Source organism: Chiloscyllium punctatum, chromosome 29, assembly GCF_047496795.1.
Source record: "Chiloscyllium punctatum isolate Juve2018m chromosome 29, sChiPun1.3, whole genome shotgun sequence".
In the NCBI taxonomy this organism is placed as follows: Eukaryota; Metazoa; Chordata; class Chondrichthyes; order Orectolobiformes; family Hemiscylliidae; genus Chiloscyllium; species Chiloscyllium punctatum.
Genome location: NC_092767.1, coordinates 20,038,164 through 20,065,925, shown reverse-complemented (window position 1 = coordinate 20,065,925; position 27,762 = coordinate 20,038,164). Strand labels below are relative to the sequence as shown.

Genomic DNA, 27,762 nt, shown 5'->3' with positions numbered 1-27,762 from the left:
AATGGCTTTTTCACACCACAGGAAAGAAACAGAGACGGCAAAGTGAGGGAAGGGAATTATCATGATCATCCCTGAGAGTGTTGTTGAGGCAGTATTTAGGGTATTGTGGGCAGATTTTCTCTCCTTTACAGGGAATGATCTCCTCGTCACAGAGAGAGTGTGAAAGAGTGTCAACAGACTAATCACTGGGATCATGGGACCATGAGGAGTGAGTGAAGATTAATCTGTAGCTCTGTGACAGAATAAGAGGTAATTGCATTGAAACTTGAGGGGAATGGACAATTACTCATTATGTTCGAAACAGACACTAAGAACGTGATAAATTCCATTGTTTGTTTTTTTTTACACGGGTTATAATTCTCGATAGTTTAAGTGCCTCTGAGAACGTTTATCCTACTTCAGCCCCACTCTCCATGTCGATTGACAGAGACAGGTTCAGGGTTTGCATACAGTCTCCGACATTTATATATCGTGCATTTGGTTTGTGTGATTCTGCACAGAACGTCATGTTATCCACAATCCCGACAGCAGCCAAAATACCTTCACTCTAAAACAGTTAACTATTCCCAACAGCTTCTGTCCTGGATGGAGAACATGGGTCTGTCTTCTCGGAGGGGGAAGATGTCTCCTTGATACTTCGCACAAAATATTTGGCTTCTCTCCTCACTGCCAGGAAACTATGTTAAAATGGCACACGTTCCACATGCAATGCGGCTACGAGGAACATCATGGAGCCGTTTCTGAGTGCAGTCTCTGCTCCTTTTGTTTGTCACGTTGGAGCATCAATGACATCCCCTTTTTTCTGCATAAGCCCTTGAGGGGATGAATGTTCTCGTCCAGGTCGCATGGAACACGCTCAAGGGTCTGATTGGACTTTTCACGTTCCTGTTTAGCAGTTAGATGTACTGACGAGACTGCTTCTTTTCTTGTGGAACAGGCAGAAGGGTTGAATGGTTTGTCCCTCTTCTTGTTCATTCGATTCGATGGCCTGAATTACTTCCTCATATCCGGGTGCAACCACATTGAGATGCTGAATGAGCTCCTATTTTAACTGTGGAAATGTGCAGTATCTGGCCGTGCTGTATCATGAATGTGACCGACACTTTAACAGCACAAACCTGAATGTTGTCTGGGTCTTGCTGCATATGGACGCAGACAGGTTCAGGAGGTGACAGTGTACAAAATGTTCTGAATATTGTCTGATCTTCAGTGACCATCACAACTTCTGATCTTATGGTGGTGGAAAGGATTGATGCAGCAGCTGGAGCTGTTTGTGTTAAGGAAGTTCCCCTGAGGATGTCTTGAAGTGATGCCCAGGGACTGAAAGGATTGAGGTCCACAAATCACGCATATCTTCTGTTGTGCTATGGATGACCCCAACCAGAAGAGATATTGTGGCTGATGCCCACTAAATGTAATTTAGTCAGCGTTCCTTGATACCATACTGAGTCAACTCCGGCCTTCATATCAGGGTCTGTCACTCTTAGCTGGGCTCCTGTGTTCACCTCTCTTGAACTCATCAATAGGTTATTGTGTCTGTGTGGGGAGTGTTTTCTTCTCACAGAGGGCAATGCATGTCAGGAACTATCTGGATGAGAGAGTTCGGGGATCTAGATCACTGAAAGTAGTTACAGTGGAGGTAGATTGGTTTTTGCCCACTATCATTTTGTTGAAGGGTGTGAAGAATTGGCAATTGAATGGAATTGCTACCAACAGTGGATCAGCCATCATGGTATACAATGGCACAGCAGGATTGACTGGCCGAATTACCTCATCCTGTTCCTTATGTTCTGATATCTTGTATCTGGAAAGTTAATGGTTGTAATTTTCCTGAATGTTGCAGTCGGAGAGTGCAAATTATTTTGAGTATCATCTCTGAGTGATGTCTGTGGGCTGTATTCAATCTGGGCTGTAATCTGGGTCCACTACATGACCAAGAAATGAACAGCAGGTTGCAGAGCGGAAACACTCTGTAAAGAGACCAGAGGCGTCTTTCAAACCCAGCTTGTATTACCCAATAGCATTTTCCAACCCACACCGTACTGTGTGTGTCAGTCTGGAGGAACTGAATCATATCCTATGTTCCTGTGAACCAGGTATTTGGTGCAAGTGTCTTCCATCTGTTCCTGTGCGGGGCTGAATAGAACATTGGAACATTTGAGTGAGGAGCAGGAGTGGGTCATTAACCACTTTGCTACTGCTGTACCAGGTACTAAGTTCGTAGCTGATCTGTTTGTTGTCTTAGCAGCACTTTTCTGGATGCACCATTTCCATTCATTCATTTCTCTGTTCAATACAAACACCTAGACATCACATACTTCTGGGAAAGGGAATTCCCACTTTTACAGCTCTTTCAGAATTCCTCATTCGTGTTCCAACCAATGTTACAGGGTCACTGATTCCTTTTGAAGTCACACTCCTCCACTGGTTACAAGAAATTTCAAAGTTTAGTGATAAGGACAATGATATCAGTGTCAGCCTGGCTCACCTTCAAAGAAATGTGACAAACACACAAACATGCCGCTGCATGCACACATGAACACACACATTTTAAGACAAAATAAAAAAAATGAAAACTTTCCAGAGTTCTTTAATAGCTGAACTCTTAACAAATGGAAAGATGACAGAAAGTCCCAAATGTAATTCGGCCCTCTGAAGTTCTTCCGCTCACACAAGCTGCTTGTCATGGGCTATCTCCCCGGAACAGTTGGATTTGGTTCAATTCACTTTACGTCAGATAGTGGAAAGATGCCAAAGAATATTTCATCAGGAAACCTACACGATTGGTAAAGATGACGCAGGATATTTGTTTCTCTTGTCAGGTGGAAGAAAATGAGATAGTGGGGGCACGAGGCTGCTGCTTCTGTGGCAGGTAACATTTTTATCCCTCCCTGTGTTAAACTATGCAATAATGCCAACTGAACACCAAAAAGGACCACGTGTGATTTCCTTGAAATTTCTCTGCAATGGATGATAAGATTCTATGTACAAATGCATCATTACTGCTGTTGGAAACAGTGCCTTTTCTGAGCAAAAAAAACAAAATCCCAGCTGCATAATTTCATGGCATGTTTACATGTGTCTGCATAATTTTAAGGAATAGGTTGATGTCTTCATTATATCTGCGTTAAAATCAATGTTACGACAGAGTGTGAAGCCCTTCTGCTAATTTAAACCAGACACACAGAAAAAAATCACCTCGCCCCATAATCTGTAAAAGTGTGAGTGACAAAGAACGACAAATCCCACTATCTATCGAAAGCAATAATAGTTTATTCTTTAACTCCAAGAAAAAAAAGAGAACATTAAACAACAACTTTCTACACTGTACTCATCCTGGCCTGATCGGTTTATCTACTTCCCACTCTACAGCAATGTACTGATCCAATAAAACCACCCGATTAAGATTTACAAAAAAAAAAATTGAACTTTAAAACCCCCAGCGAGTTATGTCGATTTTCCTGTGAATCTTCATCTGTAGGTTTTCCCGGGTCTTTTCTTCGGTCTTCTACTGCACAGATTTCATAGAAACAGGTACCTTTCAAAGAGCGATTCTGCAGGCAGTCTGCATTTATTAGTGCTTTTTGCCGCCCTAGCTAACTGTTCAAAATGCCCGATTTTATACCACAAAACACCAGAATATCACATTGGTTTTATAGCATTAAAATTCAAATTCGTTTGGATTTTGGTTTCTTGGGGCGTAAGTTAAACTGATCGGCCTAAATCGAATTTGTTGTATATCATAGCACTCAGCTCAACTGCTTCTTTCAGACAAATGTTACGTTTAAAAAAAAATTCAGCACGCTCTGTGTTTAAGTCCTTGCCAACTTTTACTCTCTTGAAAAGGTGCAGTACACGCCTAAGCATTTTTATCAATCAACACATTTTATTCTTCACATTTATTCTGTAGTTTCAAACACCCTAACAAGATAAAATATGTATCCAGCTAATTTTTTCACAAAATCGTGTATGGTTCAAAAAGATTTCGCATCCAATACCTAAACTGGTAATGCTTCTTATCAAAAGGCCTCCCAGGAACGTGTGTACAGGGAGAAGGAGAGGCATGTTTCGGGCACATTCCTGATTAACGGCTGATGCCCGAAACATTGACTTTCCTGCTCCTCGGATGCTGCCTGACCTGCTGTGCTTTTCCATGGCAACATTTATCGAATCTGACCTCCAGCATCTGCAGTCTCGCTGTCCAGATGCAGTAAAACATTGCTATGATTAAACCCGATACCCTTTCCCAGAAACAACATCATTTCATACCACTTGCTACATCTGCGGACTAACTTAATGGATCGGAGCAGAAGTTGGCCATTCGGCTGCACCATTCAGAATGTTCTGACCATCTTCTGGTCTGTTCCCAATAAACATTGACCCTCCTGTCCAGGAAAGATCATTCGAGGTCAGCCTTGAATAGCTTAAAAAACCGTGTCTTTACTGCTCTCTGAGGAGAAGGGCACCACGGATAGCATAACACGAAAGGGAAAGGAACGTCCTTATTTCATTGCAGAACCCATTATTTTAAAACTGTTTTAAACTAACATCAAATTCCCACCTTTTTTGAAACATAAAGACTGAATAATTAGAAATAGACATAGACTATACAGCCCTCTAAACCTGTCCAACATTACCACTGACTCTTTCCAATCAAATATGTATTAAACTCATTCTCCGCTCCTGTCCCAGGAGGAGATTACCAGATAGCATAACACCACACGAGCATTAAAAAAAGGAGCAGAATTAGGCAATCCGGCCCATCAAAGCTGAATGCCATTTAATATTTGTTTAGAGGTTTCTGAACATCAGTCTAGTGACTTCTCTCAGTAACCCTTGGTACCCTTATTCATCAAAAACCTATCTATCTCTGGCTTATTGACACAAGCGCCTGCGTTTCTGTGTATCTGCATGCGTGCGTGTGTGTTTGTTCATGTGTTTGTGTGTCTGTGTATTTGTGTGTATACATTTGTTCTTCCGTGTATTAGCCTCTGTGTGTTATCTGTTTAAGTCTGTTTGTGTGTGACTGTGTATGTCTCTGTATGCCTCTACATGTGTGTGGGTCCATTTCGTTACATGTGCTGTGAGTGTTAGTATATTGTGGTGTTTACATATGTCTCTCAGTATTTCTGTGTCTGCATCTTTCTGCAATGAGATATTTGTTGTTTTGGGAGGGAAAGAAGTATCGGAAAAGACAGAGCGGTTAAAGTGAGAATTGCCTTCCATAAAACATTGCTTCTTACTCAGTTGGTAGGAGGTGGATATTACAGAATCTCCATACGATTCACTCGGTCCTCTCCAGCTCGTGCAAAAGTCCTACCAACATGGCGGGGAGAGGGGAGGGGGAAAAGCAAACGGATATCCGACACTCCACCACCCGGCTTGGCCCTTTCTGTCTTGTTCCAGGCTGTTTATCCTGGAATGGGAGAAAGGGAAGTGGGGAATGAGCTGTTCGTACTGTTATAGGTGGTGGTGGTGGGGGCGGGGGGGGAGTGTTGCTGAATGGTGAGGTGTCTGGAGGGAGTCAGTCCACAGTGCAGAATCCATAAGGTGTAATTGGTGTGGGTGTATTGCATGAGCGACAGACAAAATGATGGAAGGAAGGTGCTGAATTCAACAGTGAGATTGGAAGTACATGAACTTTATTTGGAGATTGAGCGTAAGCCTTGTTCGGGGGTAGGTGTGATAACAGATATACAGGTGAGTGTGATGGAGCAGAGAGAATACGGTTATACTTATCCTGGTAGAACGAGGATAGAGAATGTCCTGGACATTTCTTCAGATCATCTCAGCGTCGAGGTGAGCCTCAATGAACGTCTTCTCTAAGTCTGTCACGAATAATGCCACCGACCCTGTCCCTCAGATCCCACAGAATCGGTTTGGGAGGATCTTAGTAATGAGAAACAAGCATTGGTGTGTTCTGCCGTGCACATTTTGTATATCTTATGCTGTGGAAAATTGGTAATGTTCGTGCTGCAGTAATACTGAATTATCTCACGTTACATCTAAACTGCATAAACGAAGTGACTGCTAATGCTGTGAAAAATACATTACACAAGTGTGTATCAGGCTGCTGGAAGAGTGTGTTGTAATCCAAACTAGAGACAAGATTAGTTTTGATTTGGTGATGTGTGCTCAGAAGGACTAATTAATAATCTTGTTCTGAGGAAATGTGACATTAATATGCTGCATTTTACACGGCATCTGCATATAATATCGAATGTTGAACATGGTTGTCAAACATCAGGGAAGCCTGTAGGGTGGAGGGTCAAGTTCGCTCCAGTGAATTGGGAAAGTACAATATGACATTCAGTGGGAGACAAGCAATGGTTGTTAGAGTCATAGAGTCCTAAAGCACAACGGCAGACCGTTTGGTCCAAACTGGCCCATTCTGACCAAAATGTGCATTCAGACTAACCCCATCTCCCTGCCATTGCCCCGTAACCTTCTAATCCTTTCCTATACATTAAACGCTATGGAATAGCTCCACAGTAAGCTGGAATTCAAACCCAAACTTTTGGTTGAGACTTTGACACACGATGATGCACAGTAAAAACCAGACACTTTGTTCACTTGTGAACTTGCTGTTGTTTCAGTAGGTTGGATTGCACATTAAATCTCCTCCCACACCAGTGCAGGTGAACAGCCTCTCCCCACAGTGAGATGGCACGTGCACAGAGAGTCCAATTAACCACTTTAATCCAGGTCCAGTTTGGGAGCAAATGAAGTTTCTCATCAGTGTCAACATATTGATGGGTCAACAGATTTGCAGAGATTTTAAGCCGCTTCCCACGATCAGGGCATTTAAAAGACATTTCTGCTATGCGGACTTGCTGTTGTTATAACAACGTAGTGGATCAAGTGAATTCTGTCCCACACTCGAAACAGACGAATGGCCTTTCCCTCGTCTCACTGTATTTATGTCCTGACTAGGGAGATGATCTGGTGAATCCCTGCCCACACGTACAACACGTGTACAGTTTCTCCACACTGTGAATGACGCTTTTCCCTTTCATGTTCAAAAGCGAATCATATTCAGGCAACAATCAACTGGACAACACCATCAGATACTGAAGTGATATTTGGTTTTTAGCCCTCGCACTGTAAACCACCTTCTTCTAATGCCTGGTAAATTCATTGATAAAGGAAAAACAGAAGCAATTGAAAGCCCAGAAAGGAAAGATAATAAGATGCAAGAGCAGAAGTCGTCAATTAAACCTGTGCAGTCTGCTCTCACCAATCAGTGTGATTGCAGCTGATCTGATAATCCTCAGATTCAAGTTCCTGCAATAGCATCTAACCTTTGAATACCTTGCTGAATAAAATCTGTTTCTCACAGTCTTAGAACATGGAACACAGAACAATACAGCACAGAACAGGCCCTTCGGCCCACAATGTTGTGCCGAACAATTGTCCTAGTTTAAGCACCTATCCATGTATATATCCAATTGCCGCTTAAAGGTCACCAATGATTCTGACTCGACCACTCACACAGGCAGCGCATTCCATGCCCCCACCACTCTCTGGGTAAACAACCTACCCCGACAAACCCCCCTACACCTTCCACTCTTAACCTTAAATTTATGTCCCCTTGTAACACTCTGTTGTACCCGGGGAAAAAGTCTCTGACTATCAATTCTATCTATTCCCCTGATCATCTTATAAACTTCTATCAAATCACCCATCATCCATCGCCTTTCCAATGAGAAAAGGTCAGCACTCTCAACCTATCCTCGTACGACCTATTCTCTATTCCAGGCAACATCCTGGTAAATCTCCTCTGCACCCTCTCCAAAGCTTCCACATCTTTCCTAAAGTAAGGCGACCAGAACTGCACACAGTACTCCAAATGTTGCCTTACAAAGGTCATTTACAGCTGTAACATCACCTCACGACTCTTGAAGTCAATCCCTCTGCTAATGAACGCGAATACACCAGAGGCCTTCTTACAAGCTCTATTCATCTGAGTGGCAACTTTCAAGGAGCTATGAACATAGACACCTATATCCCTCTCGTCCTCCACCTTACTCAGAAGCCTATCGTTAACCCTGTATTCCACGTTCTTATTTGTCCTTCCAAAATGGACAACCTCATACTTGACAGGGTTGAACTCCATCTGCCACTCCTCAGCCCAGCTCTGCATCATATCTAAGTCCCTTTGCAGCCGACAACAGCTCTCCTCCCTATCCACAACTCCAACAACCTTTGTATCATCTGCAAATTTAGTGACCCACCCTTCGACTCCCTCTTCCAAGTCATTAATAAAAATTACAAGCAGCAGAGGACCCAGAACTGATCTCTGCGGAACTCCACTTGTAACTGGGCTCCAGGCGGAATATTTACCATCTACCACCACTCTTTGACTTCGAGCGGTTAGCCAGTTCTCTATCCAACTGGCCAAATTTCCCACTATCCCAAGCCTCCTGACTTTCTGCGTAAGCCTACAATGGGGAACCTTATCAAATGCCTTGCTAAAAGCCATGTACACTACATTCACTGCTCTACCCTCATCCATATGCTTGGTCACCTCCTCAAAGAATTCAATAAGACTCGTAAAGCAAGACCGACCCCTCACAAATCCGTGCTTCCTGTCCCTAATCGAGCAGTGTCTTTCCAGATACTCATAAATCCTATCCCTCAGTACCCTTTCCATTACTTTGCCTTCCACCGAAGTAAGACTAACTGGCCTGTAATTCCCGGGGTTATCCCTATTCACTTTTTTGAACAGGGCAACAACATTCACCACTCTCCAGTCCCCCTGGTACCACCCCCGTTGCCAGTGAAGACGAGAAGATCATTGCCAACGGTACTGCAATTTCCTCTCTTGCTTCCCACATAATCCGATGATATATCCCGTCAGGCCCGCGGGTCTTGTCTGTTCTCAGGTTTTTCAAAATGCCCAACACATCTTCCTTCCTAATAAGTATCTCCTCGAGCTTGCCAGTCCATTTCACACTCTCCTCTTCAACAACAGCAGCAGAGATATGGAGAAACAGATTGTAAAACAGATTTTGGAAAAGTACAGAAGCCACAGGGTAGTCGTCATGGGCGATTTCAACTTCCCAAATATTGATTGGAAGCTCTTTAGATCAAGTAGATTGGACGGGGCGGTGTTTGTGCAGTGTGTCCAGGAAGCTTTTCTAACTCAGTATGTACATTGTCCGACCAGAGGGGAGGCCATATTGGATACGGTCCCTCTCATTTGTAAATACTGTAGAAAAGTATTGATTGAAGACCTCTCATATCTCTTCCGACTCAATACAAGTCTCCTACTACTGTCCTTGATCGGACCTACACTCGTTCCCGTCATTCTCATGTTTCTCAAATACGCATAAAAGGCCTTGGGGTTATCCTTGATCCTACCCACCAGAGATTTTTCATGCCCTCTCTTAGCTCTCCTAATCCCTTTTTTCAGCTCCCTCCTGGCTACCCTGTATCCCTCCAACGCTCTGTCTGAACCTTGTTTCCTCAGCCTTATGTCAGCGTCCTTCTTCCTCTTTACTAGTTATTCAACCTCCCTCGTCAACCAAGGTTCCCTCACACGACCATCTCTTTCCCGCCTGACAGGTACATACATATCAAGGACACGTCGTACCTGTTCCTTGAAAAAGTTCCACATTCCAATGACATCCTTCCCTGACAGCCTATTCTCCCAACTTATGCTCCTCAGATCCTATCTTGCAGCATCGTATTTACCCTTCCCCCAGTTGTAAAACCTACTCTGTTGCACGCACCTATCTCTCTCCATAACCAAGGTGAAAGTCACAGAATTGTGGTCACCATCAACAAAATGCTCACCCACTAACAAGCCCATCACTTGTCCCGGTTCGTTACCGAGTACCAAATCCAATATGGCCTCCCCTCTGGTCGGACGATGTACATACTGAGTTAGAAAAGCTTCCTGGACACACTGCACAAAAACCGCCCCGTCCAATCTACTTGATCTAAAGAGCTTCCAATCAATATTTGGGAAGTTGAAATCGCCCATGACTACTCCCCTGTGGCTTCTGTACTTTTCCAAAATCTGTTTCCCAATCTGTTTCTCCACATCTCTGCTGCTATTGGCGGGCCTATAGTAAACACCCAACAAGGTGACTGTTCCTTTCCTATTTCTGACTTCAGCTCATACTACCTCCAAAGGAAGATCCCCCTCGAACTGCCTTTCTGCCACCGTTATACCATTTCTAATTAGCAACGCCACCCCCCTCGTTTTTTACCACCCTCCCTAATCTCAGTGTAATCTTGGATACACTGAGCTGCCAATTTCTACAGCGGCCTGCAGTAAATACTTTCACATATTCAGTCGGCTCGAAGAGAAAAAAATTCCTCCACATCTTTCTTAAATAGTTTACTACTTACTCTGAGATTATGTTCTCTGGTCTTCGATTCTCAGACAAGGCGAATCATTCTCTCCTAAGTTATCCTATCATGTCCCTCATAATCAAATGCATCTCAGTAAAGTCTTGTTACATTATTCTACACTCCAATAAGTGCAGGGGCAATATTCTCAGTTTCATCTCCCGAGAATATCCTCCCATATCCAGGATGATTTGTGTTAAATTTCGCTGAACTGCTATTCCTAAAATTTGTGCACATTAATCCAGCTCTGATCTGACTAATGCCATGTGTATTTTGAAAAAAAAAATACATATGTCCCCATTCCGTTTAAATAAAGTGAAACAAAATTATTTAACTTCCCGATGACCTGCTGAAACTGGATGCTAACTTTTCATATTTCCTGTACAAGGAAGCGAAGTGCTCTGTATGCTGATGCTTTGTGCTGTGTATTTAATATTTATATCTGCCAAAACGCATAAGTCTCTTTTTTTTTTGCATGTCATATGATGCTACGTTTTTGTGCAATTGTTTATCCTAATTCTGTCCATCCACAATGTTGCTGTGCCGCCCTCATTACTTGCATCCATATCTATTTTGTGTAATCTCCAAACTGAGCAACAGTACATTAACTTATGTTTTACAGGTTATTAGTACATGCTGTCAACAGCTGTGGCACCAATATTGTTGGGCTGCGGGAATCTGCAAGTTACAATTTACTGTCATGAAAATGCCCTCATTACCTCGCCTCTCCATTCATTCCCCAATCCTCGACTAATACATACCCCCAACTGTGTTGGTTCATGCTTCTATGCTTGTGAAGTGCTATCGTATACAACACCGTTCTGAATAATTTTAGAAATTCAGATATATTCCATTTACTGCATTTCCCTTTATGTATTGTGCTTGTTACGATCTGAAAATACTTGTAAACGTATTAGGTCTGGTTTCGTCTGCACAAAGCCTTGCGGAATCCATTTTATTCTGTAATGCATTTCTAATGCTCTGTTATTCCAACTTTAATCACAGACTAACATTTTGCCAGTGGCAGATATGCTGTCAACGTGAGCTGAATTTGTCAGGCTGGACACTCACAAGACGTGACCATTGTTGAAAAAAGGTGTTGAGGAACAAATCAAAACGAAAGGTATTCTACATCAGACAGACAACGGGGTTCAAGTGAATTTCTTGTAGCGACTTCAATAAAGTGCAGACCAGGAAGGAAAGAGGGGATATGAAATAATTTAATCTGCTAGGGCTGAAGATAATCCAAATAGGGTCTACAAGTACATATCTGGCAAGAGAACAACGCGAGAAATATTACCTGAAAGATCAAGGAGGTTGACATTGCTTTTGAGCTCAGCAGATGGAAGAGGCATTAAACGAATTTTTCACGTCATTTTTTATTGTGGAGACAGCGAGACCAAATGTTCACTCTCCATATGTGAAGATGACGATACCTTTTCCGAAACTATTTGACCAAGCATCAATAAATTGAGATTCGGTGATGTTTCTAGCGGCTGGATTACATTCGACTCTGTCTGGCCTCATGCAACAAAAAGTCTACATGTTCTCAGGACTGGATTTTTAATATAACGAGCAGAGACTGTGTAAGCTTTGCCTTGTCGTACTGCAGCATCGGAGGACGAAGATGACTTTATCGAGATTCATAAAATCAAGAGTGCTCTCGATAAGGCGAACAGCAAAGTTCGTTTTCCCTTGGATCCGGGAGTCCAGACCTCGTAAGATTTACACCGAATGACAAGACATCCTTTTCACACAGAGGATGGCTTGCCCATGGAATCAACTGCTGGAGCAACTGGTATGTAGAGGTGCTGTTACATTATTTTATAAGACATTTGAACGGTTAGACGAAGAGAAAGTATTTAGAGGGATTCAAGGAAGGTGGAACAGCTCAGTTTGGGATGTCTGTTCGCCGAGGATATGTGAGACTTAAGGAGGCTACAGAAATCGTGGAAATACATACTGATAAACATTTCATATTACAGGAAAATAATTGCTGGACATCTCAGAAAATGTAAAAGGCGTATAAAACGCCAGACCCTGGACTGGTGTATTGTTATGAACCTGGTGTGAAAAAAATGAGTTGAAAAGCTGCAATGACACAGAACAACCTGTTCTGACCAAGGGAACAATGTGATATTTGTTTGAAACAACCAGCAGAGCTGGATTGCCATCAGCTTAAATTATGAGTCAAGATCCGAAATCAAAATCAGGTGTGAACTTCACGTTTTGATAATATTAAAGCCAATGAAATAATCCGATGTTTTGGGGTATAACATAGAACATAGAACAGAGAAGAATACAGCGCAGTACAGGCCCTTCGGCCCTCGATGTTGCGCCGATCAAAGCCCACCTAACCTACACTAACCCACTATCCTCCATATACCTATCCAATGCCCGCTTAAATACCCATAAAGAGGGAGAGTCCACCACTGCTCCTGGCAGGGCATTCCATGAACTTAAGACTCGCTGAGTGAAGAACTTACCCCTAACATCAGTCCTATATCTACCTCCCCTTAATTTAAAGCTATGCCCCCTTGTAATAGCTGACTCCATACGTGGAAAAAGGTTCTCACTGTCAACCCTATCTAACCCCCTAATCATCTTGTACACCTCTATCAAGTCACCCCTAAACCTTCTTTTCTCCAATGAAAACAACCCCACGTGCCTCAGCCTTTCCTTATAGGATCTTCCTACCATACCAGGCAACATCCTGGTAAACTTCCTCTGCACTCGTTCCAGTGCCTCCACATCCTTCCTATAGTATGGCGACCAAAACTGCACACCATATTCCAGATGCGGCCGCATCAGGACATTTTCAAAAGCTGGGACTGCGTCAGAGACGTCCAGCTCAAGAGATCCTACAAATGTACCTTCCTGGAAATGTGTTTGCATGGCAGAACATCGAGGAAAACCTGGAGAGAATCTTCCCAGAAAAATCCACAAAATGAGACTTGAAAAAGCTGAGTGGTTTTGAACAATGATTACTTTTAAAATCATTATTGGGAATCTGTTAGAATCGGAATATTATTGTGGAGTGGAAGGTAAAAGATGGGTTTAAGAGAAACTAGCTGTAAATAGTTGTTAGTTTTCATACTCTGTTAGACATAAGGAAAAAAGCTGATATTTTCCCTTTCAATCGTGACCTTTGCGAAACGTTTTGACTATCGAATTTTCACAGATTACAGCACGGGGTAAATATTTTTCTGTGTTGCTGGCTTCAATTAGCATCGAGGTTTACCCTGTTATTGAACTGAATCCCAAAGCATTATGGGTGGTAAGCGCGGAAATTGCAAGACTCGTTGCTGAAATAATTGTGTCATCTCTAAATATGGGTGTGATTTAAAATGACTGGACATTGACGAGCCTTGTTGAAGAATGGATACAGGGAAAAGACTGGAATCTCCAGGCTTGTGACTTTGGAATTAGTGGTTCGTAAGTTTTTTGAGGTGGTTTTGGAAGGTAGCATTTTCAGAGTGCAGGAAATATAGGGGATCATCAGAATGGTTTAGTGAGGTGGAAACTTGGTCTCACAAATTTCTGAGGTTTTGATCAAGTAGGCAAGAGGATTGATGAGGCAAGAACAAATATCTTTGCTTACTTAGGCTTTAGGAAAGCGTTTAACTAGATTCAACATGGAAGATTAACGAGTAAAGTTAGATCAGATGTGGTTCACATTGAGTTTGCAAATTGGATAAAAAATTCAATTAACAACAAGAGAAAGGGTGAGGTTTTGTCAGACTGGAGGCTTGTGACCGGCAGTGTTCCACAGGGATCAGTGATGGCTCCTTTGTTTGTGACTGATGTAAATGTTTTAAGTGACAATATGGAAGGCAGGGATCATCAGTTTGTGGTTGACACCAACATGAGCGACATGTATTTCACGAGATGACAGCAGAAGTCTTTGTGTGTACATGAAGAACATGTAAAAAGGCTTTTGGACAAATACATGGATAGCAAAGAATTAGAATGATATGGTCCAATTGCAGAGAAATACGGTTAATGTGGACCGGCATTATGATCAGTATGTAGCAGTGTGCACCAAACGACCTGTTTCTGTGCTGAGGGACGCTACAACTCTCCATGGTGGGACAGTCGACAGAGAAGAAAGTTATCTGAGGTTATAGAAGATTAAAAGAGACATTGATCATTCGGGTATATGATTAAATGAATTATAAAGGAAAATTATCTTGAACAATTGTAACGTACTGCACTTTGAGTTATAAAGGCACTTGTACAATTACAATTACTGCTTTGAATCGTCCTGCGCAATAGACACGTGAATAGGTCACGGAATGGACTTTGGAAGTCGTGTCACATATTGTCAGCTTCGTTAAAATGCTATTAGAACACTTTCATGCGTTGCTCAGTGTGGAAGTTGGGACGTTATCCTGAGGTTGTACAGGATGTTGGCGAGTCATCTTCTGTAGTATTGTGTCGATGTTCTGGTTTCCAAGTCGGACAAAGAAGAATGTTAAGTTGGACAGAGCTAAGAAGAGATTTACCAGTATGTTGCTAGGAATGAAGGGATTGAGCTGTAAGGGGAGGCTGGATAGACTGGGACTTCTTTCAAAGGTGCATAGGAGGTTGACATTTACCGTATAAATGTTTTTTTTTTAATCCTGAGGGGTACAGATTAGCTCAACTGCAACGGTGCTTTCCTTTTTTGGGGTATTTCAGGACTAGTGGGTGTATTTTTAAGGTGTGAGGACAAAAGTGAAAAAAAGACATGAAGTTCACTGTTTTATTTTACATGGTATGCTTCTTGTGAAAAGTTCGAGAGGAAGGAGGAATGTGGATAAGGTTACAACATTTAAAAGACACTTAGATAAGTGCATGAATAGGATATGTTAAGAGAGATATGGGCCCAGTACACACAGTTGGTACGACATTAGTTTCGGTAAATGATAGCATGGACTGTTTGGAACAGAGATCTGTTTCAATGCTGTTTGAGTCAATGACTCAATTTATTTGAAATTTACAGAGTGCTGAGAGGCCTGTGCAGAGCCAATGTGGCAAAGATGTTTCACCCACTATGACACACGAGAACCCGAGGGCACAGAGACAAAGTGAAGAGACAACAATTTGGAAATGAGACGTGGAGGAATATCTTCAGTCAGAGAGTGGTGATTCTTTGGAGATAGTTGCTGTAGAGGGCTGCAGGCCCCAATTCAATGAGCAAATGTGTGGCACGGTGGTTCATTGGTTCACACGGCTGCCTCATATCACCCGGGTCCCAGGTCCGATTCCAGCCTCGGGCGACTGTCTGTGTGGAGTTTACACGTTCTCCCTGTGTCTGTATGTGTTTCCTCCGTGTACTCCGGTAGCCCCTCACAATCTAAAAGATATGCACATCACGTGAATTGGCCATGCTAAATTGTCCATAATGTTCGGTGCATTAGGCAGGGGTAAACATACGGTTGGGATGGGTTGATCTTCGGAGGATTGTAGTGAACATGTTGGTCCAAAGTGCCTGTTTGCATCCTGCAGGGAATCTAATCTAATAATTTCAATTCAGATTAAAATAGCACAGGATATTTTCCCACGACCCAATGCCCTCTGCGCCATGTCAACAGAAGTTTCACTGAGCGAGTTTGGAGCTCGCAGCCTCGGTGTTTCACGCGCCTCTCTCCCTTCACAGTAGGACTGCATGCTCATGGAGTTTGTCACTGACAGGCAGAGTAGATATCCACTCGTTCATTCCACTCTCAATTTCCAACTGGATCTTCGCCACTGCGTACACAGTTTCACTGAGTCCAGACCTGGGAACCGGTGTGATGTGAGTGTGCAATAATAGTTTCTTCCTTGTTACAATGTGAAACTTCATGTTTATTGAAACTGATATTTCAACAATATTTGTGAGCTCTCGCCTGTACATGTAATCTTTTATTTTAATCTATCGAATTCAGTCTTCAACATTCTCAATGATGGAATCTCCACAGCCACTGGGGACATCCAAGGTGACCATTCAATCCAGTCTCGGTGGGCTTTCCTGTTGTGCATGTGATGCGGTTCCTCGACTATCTCTGCCATTGCATTCAAGGCTTTTTGTATTGTGTTTTTTCATGTAATCGAATAGTGGTCCGTCCTCTGCGCAACCTCCATTCAAATCCGAGTGTCTGTAATGAGCATTTGTTCCATGTTACTCCACATAACCTGTGCAAAACAAACGCAGAAAGGACACAATCAATTTTAAGATGAAAATACTCACTCAGGTGTTGGTTTTAATGCTTCAAGCCGCCACTCTAAGCACCCAATCTCGGAGATTTTTCTCCCTTTAACAATCACTATTCCCCCTTTCCATCCCTCCTCCCATGTGACTGGGGCATTGGAAAAATTAACATTCACTTTCACATTGACACCGTTAAGTCTGTGCTGCAGCTGTCACTCTTGTTAGGTGAACGTGACCCAATATCACCATCAGGACCATTAAGCCACTTAATGCTATCAGACAATGTGGTTGGGTTTTGAATCCTCACGTATCGTGTTTTATTTGCATGGACCAGAGATCATTGGAGCATTGGGTTCATGAAACTGACACACAACAGTATCGAGGGAATGACTTTATTGGAAAAGACCAATGTCTCTGGTCTCCCCACATTTCTTTCAAGTCATCATTTGTCTCTCGCTAGATAATTGTGTTAATTTTACATTTCACATTATAGCAGTGATATGACAACTGTGGAAACGATGCAGAAGTGATTTACCAATATATTATCTGGATTGAAGAACTTAAACTATTAAAGAGTTTAGACAGGCAGGCGTTGATTTTCTGAAAACAGGGGAAATTGAGATGAGACCGTATTGAGATGTACGAAATGATGAGCAGTATGGATTATGTACAGTTAACGAAACATTTGATGGAGGGATCAATCACCAAGGACCCATAGATTTAAGATAAGGGTAAAAAGGTTTGGGTAGCTGCACATAAAAAAACGTTATCAAACAACGAGTGGTTGGAATCTGGAACTCACTGTCTCTAAGTGTTGGAACGGCAGAAATGCTCAGAGAATTCAGAGACATTCAGATGTAAATTTGTAATGTTAAAAGCACACAACGTCAAACGATGAGAAATTGGATGAGGATAATCAAGCAGTTATTTTGTCAAGAGCACACACAAGTAGCTTGCAAGAGCAGTTCGCTCTGACGTCCACTGGAATAGGGCGTTTTGTATCTTCAGCTGTCATGTGGGATGCAAGGGTCCATTTTCCCGCTGGGGCCGCCCTGACTGTTTCAGGGTTTCAAGGTTTGTGTAATGATTTGTAGTTCCAGTGAAGTTTGCAGATGGTGTGGGGATGTTCGTTAGTGTTGGGAAGTTGGTTTGCAGCAGTTTCCTGCCCTTTCTCGGTGACATCCTCAAGGCTGATGAGACTCTTATGAAGCTCTGCTGTCCTGTAGCGTTTCGAATTGGTGTGATTTCCTTCCCACTACTTTCAGTTGCTGCTTCTTGTCGTTCATTGCAGGTCCCGGTATGTTACGTCCAGGTCAGCATGTTCTTTGATGGAGTCATTGGATGAGTCTCGTCATTCTAGAAAATCTCTGGCTGCCCACTATTGTCCAATTATTGTTGTGTTGTTCTGGTCGAATTTGTTGACCTCATCATGTCTGTGCATTGCCACTCTGAACATCTGATTGTGGTGTTTCCTGGATCCTCCACAAATCCTTTGCAACAATAGGTATTCCCGCAAATTCCTTGCAGACAAACAACGTTAGGAGGGCACCCAACACATCAAGCAAAAATGTCTTGGAACGGACAGCCGTTGACTACTCGGATCTATGAGAGAATATAAACCGAAAGCCACATTTAGACAACAACTCACCAGAACAATGGACCCAATACCCATCATGTACAATACAAATATGGTCAAACAATGTTGCACGTAGTGAGAGCAGGGAACATTATACAGGACAGACAATTCACGACACGCATTCATGAAGATCTACTTGACACTAAACACCACTGCCAGGTGTCCTCAATAGGTTGACTCGTTACACTGAGTGTTGCTGATTCTGTGGCTGGAAGCTTGAATTGTATGACAGTCTGCAGGAATGGAGACGGTGTTGCTGGAAAAGTACAGCAGGTTAGGCAGCATCCAAGAAGCAGGAGAATGGACGTTTCTGGCATGAGCAAGTCATCAGACACATGCCCAAAACATTGATTCTCCTGCTCCTCAGATACTGTAGACCTGCTGTTTTTTCCAGCACCGCACTCTGAACTCTGATGTCCAGTATCTAAAGTCCTCATTTTCTCCTCCGTTTGCAGCAGTTGTTGGTTCCTTGAGTGAGGGATCAGTTGATATAACCAATGTAAACTTCGATTGCTGATTGAGAAGTATAACCAAGTGTGTAGCTCAAAAGAGTGTTTCTGTTGTTTCTCAGGTGCCGTTCCTGGCACGGCCTCTGGCACTGTAATTATTTTGAGTTTCCTGGCTGTTCATTGTGTGCTTCTATGATCACACAGTTGCCAGTACTCTGGGGAGCGGCTGCAGTTAGCTGCGTTCGCAGCCTAGGTGCAATTGATGCGGTTTGGTTCGTTCTTGATTTGTGCAACAGGAACACAGTGATGAATCAATTGATATTGCAAGAAGGCAGACAGGCGTGGAAAATGTCGAGGTTCTGGTGATATTTGCACAGTGTTTAGAGATTACCTAGATTCAGGAGAAAAGAATGTTGAATTCCTACGAGTCGTGTTGAAGAACTGTCTGGGAAACAAGTCACCAGCGGTGTGGTTTTCGAGCGCACTCACAGTAACCACAATGTGAAATAAAACATACAAACAAATGAGGAAGACAGATGAAGGACGACAGTAAACATGGGTGACCTGACTTTCACTCCCCAGCTCCTCCAATTCCCACTTCCAGCTCCATTATAAACAAATGTTAGAGAGCCATAAGCATCAAAGTTGTCCATTGGAATGACTCAATTCATTCCTTTGTTTTCGATTAGGCTATTTGTTTCATGGTTTTTTACTTTCCTTGGAAACCATCTCTTTCATTGTGAGCATTCGGAAAGGAAGCCATCCTTTTTGTTAGGGAAAAATATGATACTAAACATGTTTGTTTCAGGCATGAGATTCCTCTGTCTCACACGTTTCTTTTACTTTCTCTCGATTTTAATAGTGTTCTTTCTTTTGAATTCTCCGACCAAAGTGCATGACATCGTAATGCCGACATGAAACTGCATCTGACAAGTTAGTCCCCATTCATTCAACCTATCTATATGCCTGTGCGAAATGCCACGTTCTCAACATAATATGCGCTCTCTCGAGTGTGAATTGGCAGCACATTTGTGCACATTTCACTCCACCACTTGCTCCATGCTATTAATAGAGAGATAATTGAAGGCTGAAATATACTGAGTCTTGCCAGACATCTGCTGTAAATACTTCTACATACTTGCTACCCGCTGAAAGTGAGAACAACCTCCTCATCTGTGTCCTAGTGGGAAACACCTCCCCCTGAGATTAGAACCTCCAGTCCTGCACTATTCTGGATATAAACCAGAGAGGAACAAACGCTTAAAGTAAAGCATAATCTCACTGGCGTCTCCAGGGCCAGTTCTGAGTGGTCTTTTTTGACCTCTGGTTGAACAAACTGCCCTGATTAGCACTTTAGTTTTGACAATGACACATCTACTTCAAAGTTACTTCAGTGTCTGTGACTGAAGTGGTGCTGAAAGGCGCTGTAAAAATACAAGAACATCTTTGTTACTCGACCATTGCCGTATTGTTAATCTCTCTGCTCATGGAAATGGATCCTTCCCATCCACTCTATCTCTCATCAATACAGAACATGTTTCTCTCACTGTTGATTTTAAATGATTTCCTGTTGGATGAGTTATCCCTGCAACTCCAGAAAACCCGTCTCAACAACTCGACATTTTCTCAGGTCTGCTCAGTTGTTGACATGCAGGAAACTTGTGTTCTGAACGAGAAACGGATCTGACTCAAAACGTTAGCTCTCTTCCTCTATCCACACATAATAACAAACACATTGTGTATATGTAGGTTTCACTGAGTTGATTTGATACAAGTTGTGTTTTCCCTTAAACGTCTTCACTCCTCGTCCTTTGGTCAGTTGCCCTGGTCAGGGGAAGCAGTTCCTCCTGACCATCAACGGCCCATCCACACCACTTCCACCCACATCATAGTAAACATTCCAAAGAAATCTCCTATTAAACTTCCTTGCTCCAAACAAAACATTCCCACAGTCGGGAATCTCTCCACAAAGTGAGATTTATTTATCTCTGGACATAGTGCAAAGCAGAGGGCTGTGAAGAGATTCTTGGAAAATTTTGCCAATTGGCGGGTGGGGAAACTGTCAAGACGCAAAGCAGAAATCCTAGCCTCGAGTTTTTTGAATCTTTATATATTCCTTGGGAAGCGGATCCAGAGGCGAATGAACGATGAACTGTTCGACTGTGCAAACACAGGTTAGAAATCTTTCCGTGCTTGTGGAGGCCAGTGCTTTCACTCTGATGCTCTCCGGACATGAACTGATCTGTGACATTGAAAAGATTCTCGTTCCTGCACGTCAGGACGTCAAATCTCATTTCAGCCCCGGGACAATGAGAAAACACGGTCACAGACAAGACACTGAAAGGCTGGAAGAGTCACAGTCCCGGTTGGAGGAGAACTGGTTCCTGGTGTCATGGTTATGTCTTTAGAGGGTGGGAGCAGACTATTCCCATGTCCTCAGAATGAATTTCCAAAGATTTATTTTCGAAAGGTAAAGCTAATTAAGGAGTACTTTCTATGGGGGAGGAGCAGACTAAAGCTTGCATTGGGAGATCAGTGACACCGTTGGCTCATCAGTCTATGTGGCGATGTTAGTCAGTGCGTTCGGCTCTTCACTCACAGGTGCTGTTCTCCCACGACCTGGGAAGGGAGCGACAATCACACCATCCTTTTTTCTTCAGCTGCACAGTTCCGTGGTTTTGCCGTGGTCAGGAAATTGTTCGTCATGAGGCACGAAGGGAGTAGGTCCCGGTTTTAGGAGAGCTGGTTCCCGGTGACATGACTGTGTCGGCAAGGCGTGGGATCAGACTGTTCCCATTTTCCACAACGAATGCCCCAGGATTCATTTTGGAAACGTCAAACCAATCGAGGGCAATTGTCATTCTACGAAGGGCAGGCGAATTCTTGAAATTCGCTCAGAGTCTTCTTTATGAGATCCTGCAAGGGGCTTGCGACAAGGAATCCCCCAGTCTCTGTGGAGCAATTAATTCTCTCGTTCGGCTGTTAACCGATAGGGTGTTGCCACGCATGGAGCGGTCGCTGCTTCCTATCCATCCGAATCCTTTTGTAGGTTCGGGAATATGCTCCCAATCGGAAAACCTATCCAGTGTGGAACGAGAAATGTGTTTCTTTATTGTTTAAAGGCTAGTAAAGTGCTGCGGATGCTGGGAATCTCTGACAAAAACAAAAACTGCTCAAGGAACTCGGCAGGAATGGAAGACCCTGTGAGAAAAACAGAGTTCTGAGAAACTCCTGAAGAAGAGCTGAATCGTTTTCTCAGTTTCTCTATCTCCAGATGCTGCCAGACATGCTTAGTTTATCTTGTAATCTCTGTCTTTGCTTCTAAATGAATGATAATTTGAAAAATCGGGATTGATTACACAGACCAAACATATCTTGATATTTTACCCTGTCGAAGCTGTGGTGATTCAATTCAAACAAACCAAACAATGATTGCCTGTTCCTCAGCTCCACAGGGAGGGAGAACTTGAAACCAGTTTAGTAACGTACTTCTGCAGGTATGGCCAAGTGATTGAGGCGATGGGCGTTAAACCAACTGTGAGTTCCTCATGCAGTTAGGCATTTTGCTGACTGTAATTGAGAGGTGAGAGTGAACTAGAAGGGTGTTTGTTCTCTGCTGTTTTGTTTGAAATCCAAATCGCAGGATGAAGTAAAATGCATATAACCCAGATAAGGAAGCTTGGGAAACTGTAACCAACCGCCTGTCATGATTGAAAAGGCAGAAAACTCCAAAGCATGAAGACCCATATAGTCGAACACTTACAGTGCTGAATTCGTTTGAGCCTTTGAGCAAAGTGCTGCCAAATGAGATAAGTACAATTCAGGGTATTGTATTGGAATGTGCAGACTTAGTGGGCCAAAGGGCATTTTCTGCGCTCGACGCATCCATGGCCAGCTGAGAAAATCTCAGTTTGTGAAGGAACAGGACATTGTTTGCAAAATGCCCCTCGGCGAGGAAGGGGTCGAAGCTACTTTCTGTCAGTCACGGTATTCATTGGAAGATTTTAATTGGTAATAACCGGTACGGTGCCCATTGGTGGAATCATTCTATACGATAATCAGGACATGAATCCATGGTGCCTTCTTGCCCTGCCGTGAGCAAGCCCTCGCAGCTTACATTCCCTGATTCTGCTTTTGAAATAAAGATCACTTTCTCAATGTGTCTGTATTTGTATCAAAGAGCTCATTGATCTCGGGACTAGACATAAAGAGGAATCTGGAGGTGTGACAGGGACAGAAACAGAACGAGACGAGACGAGACGTGAAAGTGTCTACAGATTGCCATGTGTCAGTAGTTAGGTGAGGAATATTTGCTGGGCGCTATCCTGTCAGATCCCAGGATCAAGATGACTTGATTTGGTGGGATTTGTGTTACTGAAAGTTGCACATGCGAAGCGTGTGGGACAATTTCAGCTCAGTAATCTCTTCATATCGCAGCTCACAGCAACGGTTCGCATTTTTTGAGAAATGGCTTGTATTCCACTTAAAACCGCCTTTCACCAGAGAAACTTGCGGACGTAAAGCGCATGGATTACGTATAATGATGAGGACTTTGTCACTGTTGGGGAATGTGCCGGCGTGTCTGCCTCTGTGTTTGAACATGAGAATACTTTCCTCAAAGGAGTTGCAACCCAGTCAACCGTCAGTACCATTGTTGTGTCATTTAAGCTCACAGAGCGAATCTCATTGACATTTTCCCTGGAAAGTCAGAACACTCAAAGTTATGGGGCAAATGCTGCAAACTGGGACGAGAATAGATGGCCGTCTGATAACCTGGTCTGTACGATGGACTGATGGCCCTTCACTGTCCCGCCCCAACCCCACTCCCCCACGCTTTAAAAACTCGAGGACAGAGAGAGGAATTGACCTGACGAGAAAATCTCTTCACAATCTTCCATCACCTTTTTATTGTTCCTTTTCCGACAAATTTTGCAAATTACTTACGACGCTTTTTATCTTCTCACCTAAATCATTTATTTAAATTTTTAAAAATGAATGTGGGCTAAACATCGATCCTTGTGGGACATCGGTAATAGTTCTCCAGTCTGAAAGCTACTTTCCACAGCTATTCCCAGCTTCCTGCTGTTAATCTAATTTTATATCGAATTGGAAATCTCCTCAAACTCTCTGTGATCTCACTTTTTGAATCAGGCAAACATGTGGAACCTTGAAAAAGGTTTTTATTAATGTTCAAGTGAGCAATATCTACCACTTTGTCCGGATCAATCATATTAATTATGCCCTCGAAAACTCAGTCATGTTTGTGAGATACAACTTCCCTCGCGCAAAAGTTTTCTGGTTATTCCTATTTATTCCTTGTATCTCCAAATGCATTTAAATCCAATCGTTTAGAATTGCATCCAACAACTTACATAAGACCACCGTCAGAAACACAGGTCTATCGTTCCCAGGATTCTCCATGTAACCCTTTCTTCACAAAAGCACAAAATTAGCAACTCCCCATTTCTTTGGCGCCTCACTCATAGTAATAGCTTACACAATTATTTCTACGAAAGCCCCAACAGTTTCATTCCCTAACGTGCCACAAATTTCTGGGATACATGAGATCAAATCCCAGAGAAATATCCTTCTTCATATTTTCCAAGTCCTCCAGCACTTGCCCTTTACAATGGAAACGACTTTATAAACATCAATATTTAGTTGTAGGGTTCATTTCGTTCTCCACGAAGTGAACATTATATATCTCTCCATCTGCTGAGGTTAAAAACAAAAGTGAGCCCTTTCAACTTAAAGTGGTCCTATTTCGTCTCTAGTTCTTAATGTACTTGTGGAATCTCTTTAGATTATATCCTTAACTTTACGTGCTAAGGTGATCTGACATTCCCGTTTGACCTTTATGATGTCCTCTTTAAGAATGCCCATCCCCTCCTTATATCATTCAACAGATTCAATTGAAATCATATGTTTATATGGAAATTGTGACCTTTTTTAAAAAAAAGAAATTCATATGACAAAAGCCTTAATCCTTGCGATCAACCTTGTCCTAATAAAATACCTGCAATGTGGAAACAGGCCATTCTGCCCAGGAAGATTCCTTTAATCCTGCAACGGACATCACACCCAAACTCACACCTCTACCCAATTCCTGTAACTCTGCATTCCACATGGCCAAAGAAGGTCACCGATACATCTTTTGTCTGGGGAGGAAATTCAGGCAGAAACGGAGAGGATGTGGAAACTCCAAACACACCGTCGTCTAAAGTAGAAGTTGCCGATTATTGAGCAGTTCGTCATACTGCACCTCGCCAAAAGCCTTTTGGAAATTCCAGCTGGTCACCTCCACAGGGTCGACTTCGTCTTACTTGCTCATTATCTCCTCACAGATGTCTAATATATTTTTCAGAAATTACTTCCCCCTGAGAACCTGTGCTGATGCTCCAAATACACGTTAAACCCATCCTTCCAATGACATTTGACAATGAATTTAATACAAAGCTGATTTATTTGATTTTTATCCAGAATATCAAAACTTTGCTTACAGATCTGAATATGATGAACAACAAGGTTAAATCGCAGTTGAGCGGGGTCGATGAGAGAGTGAATTATTTCCCTTAGTGGGATCCCTCTTTTGTCTCAGCAGGGTCGATGAGTGAGCTTACTGTGTTTCTCACATGGAGCAATTAAATGCTTTCTGCCCACTGCAAACTTGCTGGTGTACTGAGAGTTGAGATGAACGCTTGAGCCTATTCCTAGAATAACTACATTTGAAACGTCTCCCACATTGTGAAAATGTCGAAGGGACATCAGTTCTACAGAGACTGTTAAGCACATGCCACGGACTATACATTTGATAGGTCTCTCTTCAATGTGAAGACGTTAAAAATAAACTGCCACCTGGAACTTTGAGAGTGAATATGTCTTTCCACAGCGTGAACACGTTGATGACACGTTCGTCTCCAGGAACTTGTGCAGCACTTCCTGCAGTCAGGGCATTTAGAAAAACACGTTAATACCGTGAGAAAGGTGCTGAGCCATCCGGTCACTAGGACTTTTACAGCAGGTCCCATCGACTTGGAAACGAAGATGTCTCTCCTCCCGGGTGACCACATAGATCAGACGGCACGTCTCCAGAATTCTTAAAAGGTCTCTCATTCATGTGAGCATATTTCTCAGAGATGAAGCACACAGAGGTTTGATAACATTTTCCAAAGTCTGGCGAGATGAAAGGTTTCTAATTAGTGTGAGCGTTGTGCTGGACGTTTTAAAACATTTTCGGCAGTCCAGACTTTGAAATGGTTTCTCCTCATTTTGAACGAGCAGGTGCTGCAGCAGGTCAGAGACAGAATGAATCCCTTTCCACACTCTTAGCAGGTGAATCGCTTCTTCCTGGAATCTTTGCCTCCATGGGAATTCAGCTCAGACAAGGAAATGAATACGCACATTTCCATAGACTTTCCTTAGTATGACTGCATTTGTGGTTTGTGAGCTCTGATGATGGGTAGAACCATTGTCCACACACACAATAAGAGAACGATTTCTCTCTCACTGTAACCAGAGGGTATTTTTTTCCTTTGATGTTCTCTCTCTGATCAAGTTCTACTTGTGAAAAAATGTGCGACTTTATCAGATCACGGCGGAGAGATTGGTTTGTAAATCTTCCCCTTCTAATATCCTGCAAAATTGATGTTATCCAAAAATAAGAGCGGGAAAGCAACTTTCACAAGACTCTGGATACTTTCTAAGATATGGTCTGAGGGTGATGGATTTTTGACACTTAGAATGTGATCAGAATTTCGTCAGAATCTTTCATACACACAGCATCCACCACAGAGAACAAATATATCTGCAGGTGGATATAAACACGGTCACCTCCCTGTTCCTTCGAGGTCAAACGCTGTCCTGCCTTGTCTGACATGCAGTTCTGTTGGAGCTGACATTTCTTAGAATTGCATCATGGCAAAGCTGAAGCCTCTGTCTTCAGTCCCGAAATCAAAATCCACTGGCTCGCTCCTGAGTCGAAAGTGTGCTGCTGGAAAAGCACAGCAGGGCAGGCAGCATTCAAGGAGTAGGAGAATCGACGTTTCAGGCAAGAGCCATCATCAGGAAATAAGCTTGTATATCGAGGGGGTAGAGAGACAGATTGGAGTGGATGGGGCTGGGTTAAGGTAGCTGAGAGTGTGATAGGTGGATGGAGGTGGGTGTAGTGGTGATTGGTCGCAGAGCAGTGCGGAGCGGATAGGTGGGAAGGAAGCTTGATACATAGGACAGTTCATGAGAGCGATGGAAGCCCAGGACCTGCATGAACTTGGGTGATTGGGAGGGAGAGTTGAAGTTTTCGGCCACGGGTCAGTGATGTTGTTTGTTAATGGTGTCCGGGGGTGTTTTCTGAAGCGAACTGTTATTAGGTATCCTGTTTCCGCACTGTAGATAGACTGCATCAGGAGCAATTCAATGACATGTGTGGAAGTGCAGGTAAAACTCTAGTGGATGTGGAAGGCTCCTTTGGGGCCTGCGACAGAGTGGAGGTGTGGGTGGAGGTTTTGCAAATCCCTTGTTGGAATGAGAATGGGGCGGGAGGGGAGGGTGGTTTGGGGAGGGGCGTGCACTTGACAAGGGAGTCATAGAGGGAATTATCTTTATAGAAAGCGGATAGCGGTGGGGAGGGAAACACATCTTAGCTGGTTGGGTTCATTTAGCTCTGTCCTTGTTGGAGGGATGGGTTTTGTGAGTTGAGTTGCGGCAAATGGATGAGATGAGCTAGAAAGCATCATTGACCATGTGCGAGGAGAAAATGCCTCGTCACTGAATCAATCTTCTCCCTCGCAACTGTCTGAGTCTGAACGAGTCACATCATAACCATAGTGACATCCTTCACTGCGTTTTGTGCTTTCAACCACATATCGTCATCGTCACCATGTCAGCCTACTTGCACCTCATTAACATCGTTAACTCTTCTCCGTCTCCGCTCTTCTGCAGCTCAAACTCTCATCCATTCATTTGGATTAAACGGTGGTAACACACTTCCATCCGTCCTCTCAAATTCCCCCTCTGCTCTGGCCTAACTCCCTCTGCCTCTATTCAAGGGTGTACTTGTGTTCAGTTCAGTGTTTCATTGTTCCTTACCTGAATGATATTTTTACCACTGCACATTTTCCCAAACTTGCACTGCTGCCTTCGCAGCTTTA

The 27,762-nt window shown here is 43.1% G+C and overlaps 1 long non-coding RNA gene across 1 annotated transcript in view; it reads left to right on the top strand.

The window, feature by feature from the left end:
- LOC140454329 (uncharacterized) overlaps positions 1-11,471 on the top strand; it is a 69,568-nt gene extending 58,097 nt beyond the window's left edge. Inside the window, exon 4 of the long non-coding RNA XR_011952666.1 lies at positions 11,365-11,471. This is a non-coding gene — a long non-coding RNA (uncharacterized lncRNA). The remainder of the gene's footprint in view (positions 1-11,364) is intronic.
- The last annotated feature ends 16,291 nt before the right edge of the window (positions 11,472-27,762 follow it).